This window comes from Neofelis nebulosa, chromosome 14 (genome assembly GCF_028018385.1).
Source record: "Neofelis nebulosa isolate mNeoNeb1 chromosome 14, mNeoNeb1.pri, whole genome shotgun sequence".
In the NCBI taxonomy this organism is placed as follows: domain Eukaryota; kingdom Metazoa; phylum Chordata; class Mammalia; order Carnivora; family Felidae; genus Neofelis; species Neofelis nebulosa.
The window spans coordinates 68,769,850-68,782,113 of NC_080795.1; the positions used below are offsets into that span (position 1 = coordinate 68,769,850).

The 12,264-nt window shown below is 39.4% G+C and overlaps 1 long non-coding RNA gene across 1 annotated transcript; it reads left to right on the top strand.

Moving 5' to 3' along the window:
* The first annotated feature begins 107 nt into the window (after positions 1-107).
* LOC131494615 (uncharacterized) lies at positions 108-11,649 on the top strand. Its single transcript, XR_009253489.1, has 4 exons — positions 108-2,079; positions 2,512-2,636; positions 9,336-9,470; positions 10,532-11,649. It is a non-coding gene; the product is annotated as an uncharacterized LOC131494615 (long non-coding RNA).
* The last annotated feature ends 615 nt before the right edge of the window (positions 11,650-12,264 follow it).

The window sequence follows — 12,264 nt, forward strand, 5'->3', positions numbered from 1 at the left end:
TCTTGACATATTCTTGATATATTCTAACTTTGTACTAGGTTTACATCTAATATTTCAGGATTTTTATCTTATACCTGAAAATGTTTTCTCTGTGAAGATTATGTTTATGTGTTTTCATAAATTAAATGCAATCTCTTCTTTGAAAATAGGCACGAATCTTTGTGTTTAAACATGTTTTGTCAAAACCTTTTTTGGATTGACTTTATTTTGTTCTCTGTGCCATGGACACAACCAGATACGCTTGTCGATTGCATGATTATTGTCATGAACTCTCTTCAGATCATTCTCTTTTGAAAATATCAGTAGGAAGTAAATAATAGACCTTCTAGTCTTTTGTCATCTACAGACAGTTTGTATGCTTTGTTTTACTCCTGATGCTTCCATGAAAATACCTGGAATCAGCTGGAAGGCAGAGCGTTCCATATTTAACAAAGGATTGTCTTAAGAGCCTGGAGACTCTGCCAGATACTCTTGGGTGCAGGCTTCTGATGGCATTGTTTAACTATGAGATCATACCAGTGGACTGAGTCAGGAGTTCCAGACATCCAGTCAAGAAGTAGATGTGTTCCTGAGACTACTAAGCCTGGATCAAGTGGAACAAGAATTATTACACAGGACTGAACGAACTGATCATTCATGATTATGGGCTTTGTTTGGAACAGTGCTGATGCTCTCGTGTTCTATTTTCTGGATGTAAGGATGCACTTTCTCTCTTCTCTCAAGCTATCTAGCACTCACAACAATTTAGTAGACTGTGCTCTTGTGAAACAGAAAGGAAACATTCCTCTTCTCTGCCCTGCCTCACCCTTCCAAATTCTGGGAAGTCTCGTGGAGTATTCCTGTTTTCGTGGCACTGTAGTTATTTGCATAGATTCGGTAAGAGCCTGTCCACCTTGTTAATAGGACATAACTGGAAGCATTGGTTAATCAAGGCTGGCTCTGCCTATAATGTCACAGTTGAGAATGATGCTCGTTTCGTCAGATGTGACCAGACGCTTTTCAGCAATTAAGGTTGACATGATGGGCCAATGCTTACAAAGTCCGTCTTGGGAAAACTGGCCTGGCAACCGGCTTTATAGGGTTCCCAGCCTTATAGGTGAGCAAGGAAGGTCACTTCCTGGCAGGCTCAGGAATCCTAGGCTATTTTGAGGACCTCAGGAAGAGAGGAATGCCCACCAGATCACTAGGTACTGCAGGTGGAAAATGATGGTGAGGTTTTGGCTCGGCTTCCTAGCCTCAAGAGGCTCTGGAAAGTCCAATCTGAGATTCTTTCTGAAAGCGTCCAGAGAAGCCAGTATAAGACCTACGTGGTACCACGTCGTTCTTGCTGCATCTATGTAAATAACCAGGCCACCTCCAGTGAGACCAGCCTTATTTTGTGACCAAGAGTCCTCTTTCTTTGAGATTGTCTTTGATCAAGAGGGGAAAGGGACTGTAGAGAGCCTTTGGTGTTTCAATGGGAAACTATAGCATGCTCTTTTGGATTACCGGATTCTGACCCTATTCATTGCCTTTGAGCTATTTTGCACCTCTGTAAACTGCAGATCTATCTGGAAACTTTGTTTTGTCTGGTAACTAAGCTTTCTGTTTCCCTGTGCAAAAACCAGCTTGATGTTTACTTCTAAATTGCACTGTGTTTTCTCACCTTGCACAACTTGTCAACCCTTAACCAGATTTTCAGTTCTTACGGTTTCCTTCAATATTTGGCTATAAACTAATCTTAGCCTCAAAATAAACTTTCCCATTTTTCTGCCTCCTTCTCGACTTGGAGTCATGAGAACTACAAACCGATTGCCAGGTTTTTATTGGGACTCTGAAATTGCCTTTGCTGGTCTTTGCCTCCAAAATCTGAAGAGTCACTGCAAGCTGAAGCCTAAGGACTTTTTATAAGATTGGAAGGACTCATCATCCCACCTGATCATTCATGGTCCAGCTCTTTCCGTGCATAGGCCACTGCTTGCACTACCAAGCAAGTGTGGCGAAGTACTCAAGCCATCCATCCTTATTGGAGAAGAACCAATGCTGTGGACACCACCACCAATGCAATTGACATCTCAGCTTCAAAAAACTCAGTGAGTGGTAAGAGACTGAATATACAATCACCAGACCAGGTACAAAAATAGAGCTCTGACCCACAGCCTCTAGAGCAATTAGTCTAAGAAGCCAAATATAACCTATTCAATATCAGTCCCAAATCAGGACCTGGTCAATAATTGCCAGCTTCCCTAATTTTTGCCCTCACTTCTAACTTATATGTCTAACAAATATATTCTAATCAATCATATAAGATGGTCCACTTCTAGTTAGTTCTCTAGCTTCTGAAAGCCGACTGCCTCTAATTAGCATTCACCTAAGGTCGTCCTGTTTTCCACTCCAGAGCTTTCCACAACTCTACCTGCATTTGAGTTTCTGCCCATCTCAGGTGATGGTGGTGATTCTCTTGCTATAGCAAGTTCTGAATGAACCGCATTTGTTTGTTTTCATTTGAGTGATCTTCATTTCTTACCACAGTTTTCTTGGAAGTTCCACCAAAATACAGTTGGCACTGACCATCACCGTGGCCTCCAGTCTTAGACCAGGCACCCAGAACCTGTTGTGCCTCACTGCTCACTGCTCATCAAGTCCACAACGACGTGGTAAGTCAGCACAGGCCTGAACTCTACACTTCGTGTTGAGTTCCTTGGTCTTTCTTCTGAGTTTTGTAGCCAGGTTTTGTTATTGGTGCCATTTGTTTGTATCATTGGTGGAATCAAGCCATTCTTTTCATCCCTTTTTGTTTGCATTTGTGTTACTGCTCCGTGGGTTGCTGTCTAAATGTGCTGTAGGTCACAAGGAGAATCATATGGTAGAACACAGGCATATGCCTTCTGAGCATATTTTTCATGGCAGCCACACACATCCAATGAGTTTGCCATTCTTACAAGAACGGCCCATTTGGACAAACTTTGTTGTAAGTCACCCAATAAAACTGGATGAGGTTCTTTCCCTCTCAAGATTTTGTCCTTTGGGCTTTTTCCCCCCTTTGTGATTCAGAGAGAGCATTCTCTCTGATATTCCACATGCCAGAGGGCACACATTGTCGAGTCTGTGTTTGAAGGTGACCAATCATGAGTTTGGGTTTTGAGATATGCGTTGCACACACATTTCATTTCTACCAGCATTGGCAGCTGTCATGGGATCATTTAAGTCTAAATCATCTCCTCTTCTGGGAAAACTCTTGTTTCACATATCCACTCTCAAGACAGTCCTTACTCTTGTACTTATCTTTCCAAATGTTGTAATTTTCCCAAGTATGAATTAAGCCTTTAGTGGGCATTTGACTGGGGGCATTTGACTGCAAAACATTGTTCATTTGAAAGGTTCCTTAGAAAAGAAAGGAATACGATTTCTCAGTACATACGGGCAGCATCTTTTGATTGGTACACAGAGACCTCCAAACAAAGTTTAAATAAAAAATTACTTCACCAAAAGTTTCTTTGGCCAAGGCTATGAGGAATTTGACAAACTTAAGGAACAACAAAGTACTTTCTCTAGTAAATCTTCTTTCTTGTCCTTCAGCTGCTTCCCTATATCCTACTCTCCTTTTTCCCTCTTATCATTTCAATCTCTTTCCTCTGTCGACACCTCCATCTGCTTGTCCAGACCCTTTCCCCAACTCTTAAAACTACCAAAACCAGTTGCCTCTAAAAATCCATCCTTCTCATGTGCTAGGTATGCAGGGAACTATAGAATCTAAACCTAGCACTCAAGCTCTAATTCTTAGAATTCTAAAGATTTCTCTAAACTTAGATAAGACCAGCAAATACCCATAAAAATTTTTTAGAATTCAACTTGTACACATGTTGGTTGGAAACTCAGATGCTTACTTCCGAATGGCAAATGCTGATTGGACCTACCCAATAAGGGACCTATAAGAACCCCCTTTTCACATTAAGCTTGAGGCTCAAAAAGAAGCTCAAAAAGCAAGCTAGGTAAAGTCTCCTGAACACCGTACAGAAAACATTTTTAATAAACGGTCATTGGACCATAATTCCATGTGATAAAAGTAAAGATGAAACAATGGGATATTTTTTAGGATAGACTAGAAAATATCTCCCAAAAATGTGTGGGAGTGAGAGATGCTGATTGAACAGCAGCCCTTTCATCTCATTTTGTCAATGTTGCTGAACCTGAGATTGGGCACCTAGTTCAAAGAAAGAAATTAGAATGGGAAATAGCCCCTTTATCTGAACTAAAACACCTGACCTAACATTTTGAAATGGCTTTAGAATAAAAATAAGACGAGACTGAAAATAACCTTGGGCCCTGAAGATCAAACAGCTAAGTAGACCACTACCTATTGATAAGGACATTTGTAGATATTGTAGAAAAAAAGGAGGGGCACTGGAAAAAAAATGTCTCATCTTAACAAAAGAAAAACCGAAATGAAAAAAATCCCTCAACTCAGATTAATAAGGAAGGAAAATGCGTTCAATAGTCTGGACTACTTTTAAACAAAGTGAATTATAAATATAGATGGTCAACCTCATTAATTCTTGGTAGATATGGGTACTGCTTTATGTTAAATCCTACCTCTTTCTCAACACATTCCTCAGAGAAAACATAGCACACACAGGAGCAGGTATCTCAAATAATCTGCAGCCATTAGCTGTAACCCTGTGTCCTTAACTGAAAAACATTCTTTTTTGTCCTGTGATGCCACCCTTGCAAAGTTAATAAGGGGATATTTACTTTGCAAATGCGCACGAGAGGAGCTATATATTGAAATTCCAGAGGATTCCTCTATTCATAATCAAATTGCATCTGCTCTGGATATACCTTTGCCTTCTCCGTAATATTTAATACATACCTCTGATAAAAATCTTGACATCATAACTGACACCTTATGGACTAAAAATGCCAACATCAGAATTGGAATGGAATTGGAGGTGAATCTATTAAAATTCAGATAGATCATACCAAACCATTACCCTAACTTTCCCAGTATCCTTTGAGGCCAGACACACAAAGGAAGAGCTCAAACCTAGCTTTAAAAACCTTATTCTCAAAGATCTTTTCATAGTCTGCACTAGCCCTTGCTACACTCTCATCCTGCCAAAAAAGAAACCAAATGGATGAAGATATAAATTGTTCAAGACTTCAAGACCATCAACAAAATTGTTATCTTTTGTTTCCGTGTAGTATGCAATTCAAATACCATCTAATCTGCCTACCGCCTCTGGCTTCATTGTTCATTTGAAAGGATCTTTGCTTTGCCTTTTTCAGCATGCCTCTAGACCATGCCTTCCACTGAGGAGGACCACAATATCCCTGGGCAGTCATGCCTCAGGGGTGCACTGAAGCCATCAACCACTTTTCCCCAGGTCTTTAATCAAGATTTATAAGATCCAAATTTCCCTTGTGATTTAGTTCTGATATAATATAATATAACATAATAATCTCTTACTTTGTTCAGAGGACAAGGAAGCTTGTGAAAAGAATCTTTTACTTACTCTCAGCCTTAGCAGAAAAGGAACATGATGCTTCAAAAGATAAATTGCAAATGTTCCGCAATACAGTCCATTATTTAGGAAATGACCTACGTAAGAAAGGGAAATATTCTCCTGATAGATTAAAGACTATCCACATTTATCCTAGACCTCTTTCAAGCTGCCAACTGGGAGGATTTCTAGGTTTAATTGGAAATTTCAGGCAATGGGTACCAAACTTTTCTGTGATTGCAACACTTCTTTATGAATTGTCTAAGTCTTTGGTAAGAGACTCAGATCTGGGAGCCCAGATATAAATAGGCCTTGTGTACCTAAAGAAGGCCCTTCAATGGCCTCCTTCTTCAGGTATTCCTAACTAGAAAGCCACTTCATTAAATTGTGCATGAACAATTTGAAGAAGCCCTTAGGGTTTCAATTCAATTTCATGGGAATCATCAAAAGCCAGTTGCTTACTATTGTCTCACCCTTGACCCTATTGTAAAGGCTTTTTCCCTCTTGACTTAAGGTAATCGGTGCCATCACAAAAGTCGCCAGTGCTTCTGCTGAACTAGTTCTAGGCTCTCCACTTACTCTCATGGTTCCTCATGCGACACAGACATTACTATTGACTGAGAACACACAACACTTTTCAGCCAACTGATTAACCTCTGAAGAGATTCTGTTAACTCTCTCCTCTTTACTCTTCACCCTTGAGACAACCTGAATCCATGCCACTCTCCTGCTCCTAAAAGAATTGCAACAGCGTGATTGTCTTACTTCAGTTAGGGAGCTATCTGTACCTCACAGATGCACAATGTATTAAAGATCCCACTGAGAAATCTGACCTAATATTATTTGCTGAGGGAGCGTACCTCAACTGAAACTGGAGATTATCAAGCAGGAAATGCTATCAGTAATTTAAGAAGATGCTTCTTTAGAATATAGTCCTCTACCCGAAGTAAAATCAGTCCAGATGGCAAAACTTAACTGCCCTTCCTAGAGCTTTTCCACTCGCTAATGATCAGAGAATACATATGTGTATATATACAAATAGCAGATCTGCTTTTGTAGTACAAGACTCTGGGATGCCTTCTTCATAACAAAGGGGGTTCTCAGCTCTGCTGGCATCCTCCTAAAAATGGACAACAAGTTATGGAATTTTTAGATGTCCTCCTACTTCCTAGAGGGATGGCTACTATAAAGATTGAAGCCCATGTAAAAAAGAGATAATACAGAAGCTAAAGAAAATGCTGTAGGAGATCATTATGCTAAAAACTCTCCTTAACCAAAGTTATAAGCCTACCGAAACGCTCAAAGGATATATCTCTGGAAGGATTCAAAGAGGCCATTAAAAATATCAACGTATGGCGTCCGGTTTTGAAAAGGAAGGATCTGGTTGTATCTTTCACTCAGATAATCTCTGGAGTGCTCAAGATGGCAGTGTGGTTAAACCAGATAAATTCAAGTGGATATTAACTACATTTCTTCATGAAACTATTCATTACAGACAAATTGATCATCTTAACATAGGTGAGAAAATTTTAAAATGATAGCTGAGGTTATTTTCAGGTCATGTGTCACCTGTCAACAACCTAATCCTGGAAAATCTGTAAAGGGGAGACACAGCCAGGACCTCAGTGGGACTTTGAACACCTTGAGATGGATTTTAACTGGCATCAACTTCTATGATATTTGAATATTTTTAGTTATTGTACATCTATATTCAGGATGGGCTGCAGCATTTCTTTGCTGAAAAGCTACAGGTCTTATGGTCACTAAAAAGCTGCTTGATTTTGTGTTTTCAGCCTGAGGCATCTCGACTTTTATATCAAGCGATCAGGATGTGCACTTACCAGACACTCTTGTGAGAAAATTCTGTAAGATGTTACCCTTACTTATAAACTATACTGTTCTTATCACCCACAATCTTCTGAAAAGGTTGAAAAGACTGATGAAAATCCTTGAATTTAAATTAACAAAACTTTCAGAAATCCTCGAGTTCTCTTGTCAAAGACACTCTCACTAGGTCTTACGGCTCTACAGTTCACTCCCTCTGGGACACATCAATTATCCCCCTGTGAACTGGTAACTGCAAGATCCATGCATTTGGGAATTTTATCTCTGATATTAGACTCCACCCTACTGCATGGTGACATGGCAAAAAATTTACAAGGGGCTCTTGTATTACACCCAGTTCTATCACCAGTGGTTAAGGGTACCTCCCCAAAACATTTTTCTGAATCACCTCTTCATGATCTTCCGCTAGGATATTTTGTCTGTTGGAAGAAACATCAGAGGAAATCTGCTGCCTTTGATCTCAATGGAAGGAACTTTATCAGGTACTATTAGCAACAAATACAACAGTGAAATGCCAGGGAGCCGATGCTTGGTTTCACGCTTAACAATTAAGGAAGCAATTCAGAATTCTGCACAATTACAAGGCTACTTTAATAGGGGAATTTAAATTGAGGATACTCTGAGATCTTGTAGACACAAATGATCTTTGGAAGGAAACAGCTCACCTAATCTCTTTGGAACAAGCAGATGGCTTCAGACAATGAATAGTTTCTGCCCAGGGTGTTGGACCAAGACCTCTGTGTGATTCCTGTTTTACCTATCTACTACTAATAATTATCCTTATTTTCTATAGATCCTTGGTTGCTATTCACACATAAAAGCTCTTTCTCTCCTTTCTCCATCCTTATATAATTGTTAGGCCAGAACATACTCATTCTAATTCCATCATTAGACTATCTCAAACAGTAGCTACTGCCTTTGGTCTTACTGACAGCCGGATATGCCATCTATCACTGTATCCCATTATAAAACCTCTGAGAAATTCCATTCTCACCAAATGAGACTATAAGGAATGGTCTAACGAGACTATAAGGAATGATGTTTCCATTTGCACTTACATGGAAAAATGACCTTAAACAAATAAGCCTGTGACTTTATCAGTGTCCATGTATGCAAAAGAACCAATTATTACAATCAGTCAGACCCTATATAATTTTAAACTTTATTTCCCACAACTTTCTAAGGGCAATGGACCAAATGCTTGCCATCTGGAAGAAATTAACAGGAACCCAAATATATACCCCAACTGATAGAAGGCATTAGTTTTGACCTCATGATACATACAACTCATTATTTCCTAGATCTCACGTGTCCCTACCAAGTACTACTTTCTTTGTAACCAGGATTCCTGATTCTGTTTGTTTCAGACTAACACCTTTAAGAACAGTAGTCCAATGCTTGTCTGTGGACCGAAACCTTAATTCTATAAATCACCATGGCTAGAAATTCCAACTCAGACATAGGTTGAAAAATGAAGCCACTCTTGATTATTCAGGACACTACCTGTAGGAATTACTGATTCATGGTTCATGATACTATTCCCATCAGTGGGAATCATACAAGTAGAAAAAGGTGTAAGAAACCTCACTAATTTGCATAACTTACTAATGATACCATCTCTCGCTTAGACGGAATACAGATCACTTTCAACTCATTGGCATGAGTGACATGTCTACTCATTGGTGGCCAATTGCATTGCTGTAAATTTCTTTTAAGCTAGTCACAATGGCACTTGTGCTATTGCTAACAGTTCTTACTGTACTTGGATTAACAAAATAGGGTGGAACAGGCTATACATTGCTTAAGGAGAATGCTATTTGGCTATCTAAAGTTAGTCCTCATGGCCTATGATATTTGTTCTCTTGGCTTGGGTTGGGCAACTGGGATTTGTTTTGAAGCATTTTATAGGGACTATTAATTGTTTTTGTTTTTGGTCATGCGATCATTATGCTGAACTGTTGTATTCTATCCAGAGTCTTAAATGTTCTCACACAGCCGTTCTCTCATCAGATGATCCCAATGATGACAAAACAACTGAAAGGTCAGGAAGATCTCGCATACAGTTGACTATGGAGGTGACTAACAATCTCTGAGCAGCGCAGATCTGGATCACTAGCTTTCTCTGAATTGGCCAACTTCTTGCAAGTGAGTTAATGATTGAAATGAGGAACTGGGAGACTGACTGTACATACAGGCAATGGCCAGACTCTCAGACTATAAAAACAGAGTTCTGATCCACAGCCTCAGTAGCAATCAGCCTGGCAGGCCAACTCACCATTTCTGCAGCAACTGCCCCAAATGGTCGGGTCTTGGTTAATAACCACCTGATTCCCTAAGTTTTGTCCCTCATTTCCAAAAAAAGTAAAAAATGTTCCCCTAATTAGTTAGGGGAACTAATAGCATGCCCTAACTCGAGTTAGTCTCATTCTAATTTCTTCATGCCAACAGCATCCTATCAGGGCGTACCTAGTCTTTCTTCCCTTTTATTTCACCATACAGCTGGTCCACTAAGTTGTGCCTTGAGTCTCTGCCAAGTATAAGTGATGGTGGCTGACTTCCATATGGTCGCAAGTTCTGAATAGTCTTTGCTTGTTCTCATTTGGGTGGCCTTCATTTATTTCCGTAGAAGTGCTGCTTAATCAAAAGATTTTCTTCCACCAGCCTTTTGGAATCCACTAAACTTGTGACTCACAAGGTTGACTCCTAGTTCTTTGCTTTAATTCCATCTTTACAAAAAAAGTTGATTTATTTATTTTGAGAGAGAGAGAGAGAGCATGTGCTGAAGGGGCAAAGAGAGAGGGAGAGAGAGAGAGAGAGAGAGACAGAGAGAGAGAGAGAGAGAGAGAGAATCACTAGCAGTTTCCACAGCATAAGTGTGGAGCCTGATGCAGGGCTTGAACTCATGAACTGTGAGATCATGACCTGGGCCAAAATTGAGAGTCAGACCGACTGAGCCACCCCATTTAAAAAAAAATGTTTATTTATTTTGAGAGATAGGGGGAGGGGAGGAGGGGAAGAGAGAGAGGGAGAGAGAGAATCCTAAGCAGGCTCTGCACTGGCAACATAGAGCCTGAATTGGGGCTCAAACTCACAAACCAAGAGATCATGACCTGAGCCAAAATCAGGAGTCAGACGCTTAACCAACTGAGCTATCCAGGTGCTCCAATTCCATCTTTTATATTGATATTTTTTATTTTTCATTTCAGATAACCCTGTTTAAGATGTCCGGACTTCAAGATTCTAAAACAATTGACCTTTGCTATAACCTCTCAACAGATGGTCCAGCTTATTTTACAGGAACAATACCAACAAAAGTCCTAGACAGATCCTGCTTTGTCTCACTTGGGAGGTTTATGCTGGTCTTTTACTTGTTTAGGTTAGTTTATTATATTCATTCTTATTGAACAAAAGGAGGGTTTGACAGTGTCAGCTCTGTATTTATCTGAGCTCTGTATTCCTGGAAAACATTGATGGTTAATAAATCCCCCATCTTTTGTGTTCAGTTTCTTACTGAAAAGAGCCACCACCCTTCTGCATACCATTTATGGAAGACTCCTCATCCATTTTTTCTCGTGACTCCAATAAGAGTTGTGTGTCAAGGTGTCTATGGAAAATTGATTTTTGGCAAAGATGCCAGCACCATTCAAAGGCAAAAGCATAGTGCTTTCAACAAATGATTCTGGGACAACTGGATACAGTCACACACAGGAGAATGAAGTTGGATCTTTACCTCACCACTATATAAAAAATAACTCAAAGTGAATCAAAAATCCAAGTCTAAGAGCTAAAACTGTGGGATTCTTAGAAGAAAACATAGAGGTAAATGTTCATGACATCAGGTGTGGCAATGGAATTTGAGATATGACTCCAAACACAAGCAACAAGACAAAAAAACAGATAATTTGAGCTTCATTAAAATTAAAAAATTTGTGGGATGCCTGATGGCTTGGTTGGTTAAGGATCAGATTTCAGCTGAGGTCATGATCTCACATTTCGTGGGTTCGAGCGCCATGGCGGGCTCTGTGCTGATAGAGCACAGGCTCTAAGGAGCCTGGAGCCTGCTTCAGATTCTTCTCCACCTCTCTCTGCCCCTCCCCTGCTCACACTCTGTCTCTCAAAAAAGAATAAAAAACATTAAAAAATAAAAAATATATTAAAACTTTTGTGCTTCAAAAGATACTATCAAGAAAGTGAAAAGACAACCTAAAGACTATAGCTATATTTGAAAATTGTGTATCTGTTAAGGAACTTGTATCTAGAATATATAAAGAATTCTTACAATTCAGTAATAAAAATGACAAATAACCTAGTTTAAAAAGGCAAAGGATTTGAATGGACATTTCTCCAAAGATGACATACAAATGGCTCATAAGCATATGAAAATAGGCTGTAGATCATTAGTCATCAAGTAAGTGCAGATCAAAACCACAATGAGATATTACTTCAAACCCACTAGCCTAGAATCAAAAGGTAGGTCAATAACAAGTGTTGGCAAGGATGTGGAGAAACTGAAACCCCTCTGGATTGCTAGTGGGAAGGCAATGTCACTACTACAGAAAACAATCTGACAGTTTCTTCAAATGATTTACCCTATGATCCAGACATTCCACTCCTAGAGATACGGCCAAAGGGAAAAACAAAACAAAACAAAACAAAAACCCTATGTCTGCACAAAAAGTTGTACACAAATGTTTACAGCAACAATATTCATAATAGCCAAAAGGTAGAATCAACCCAATGTCCAACTGGATATTTGGATAAACAAAATATGATACATCCATACAATGAAATATTATTTGGCCATGAAAAGGAAAGAATGACTGACATATGCTATAACACGGACAAATCTTGAGCGCATTAAACTAAGTAAAAGATGCCAGTGACAAAAGACCACATATTGTATTATCCGTTTATATGAAACGTCCAGAATAAGAAAATG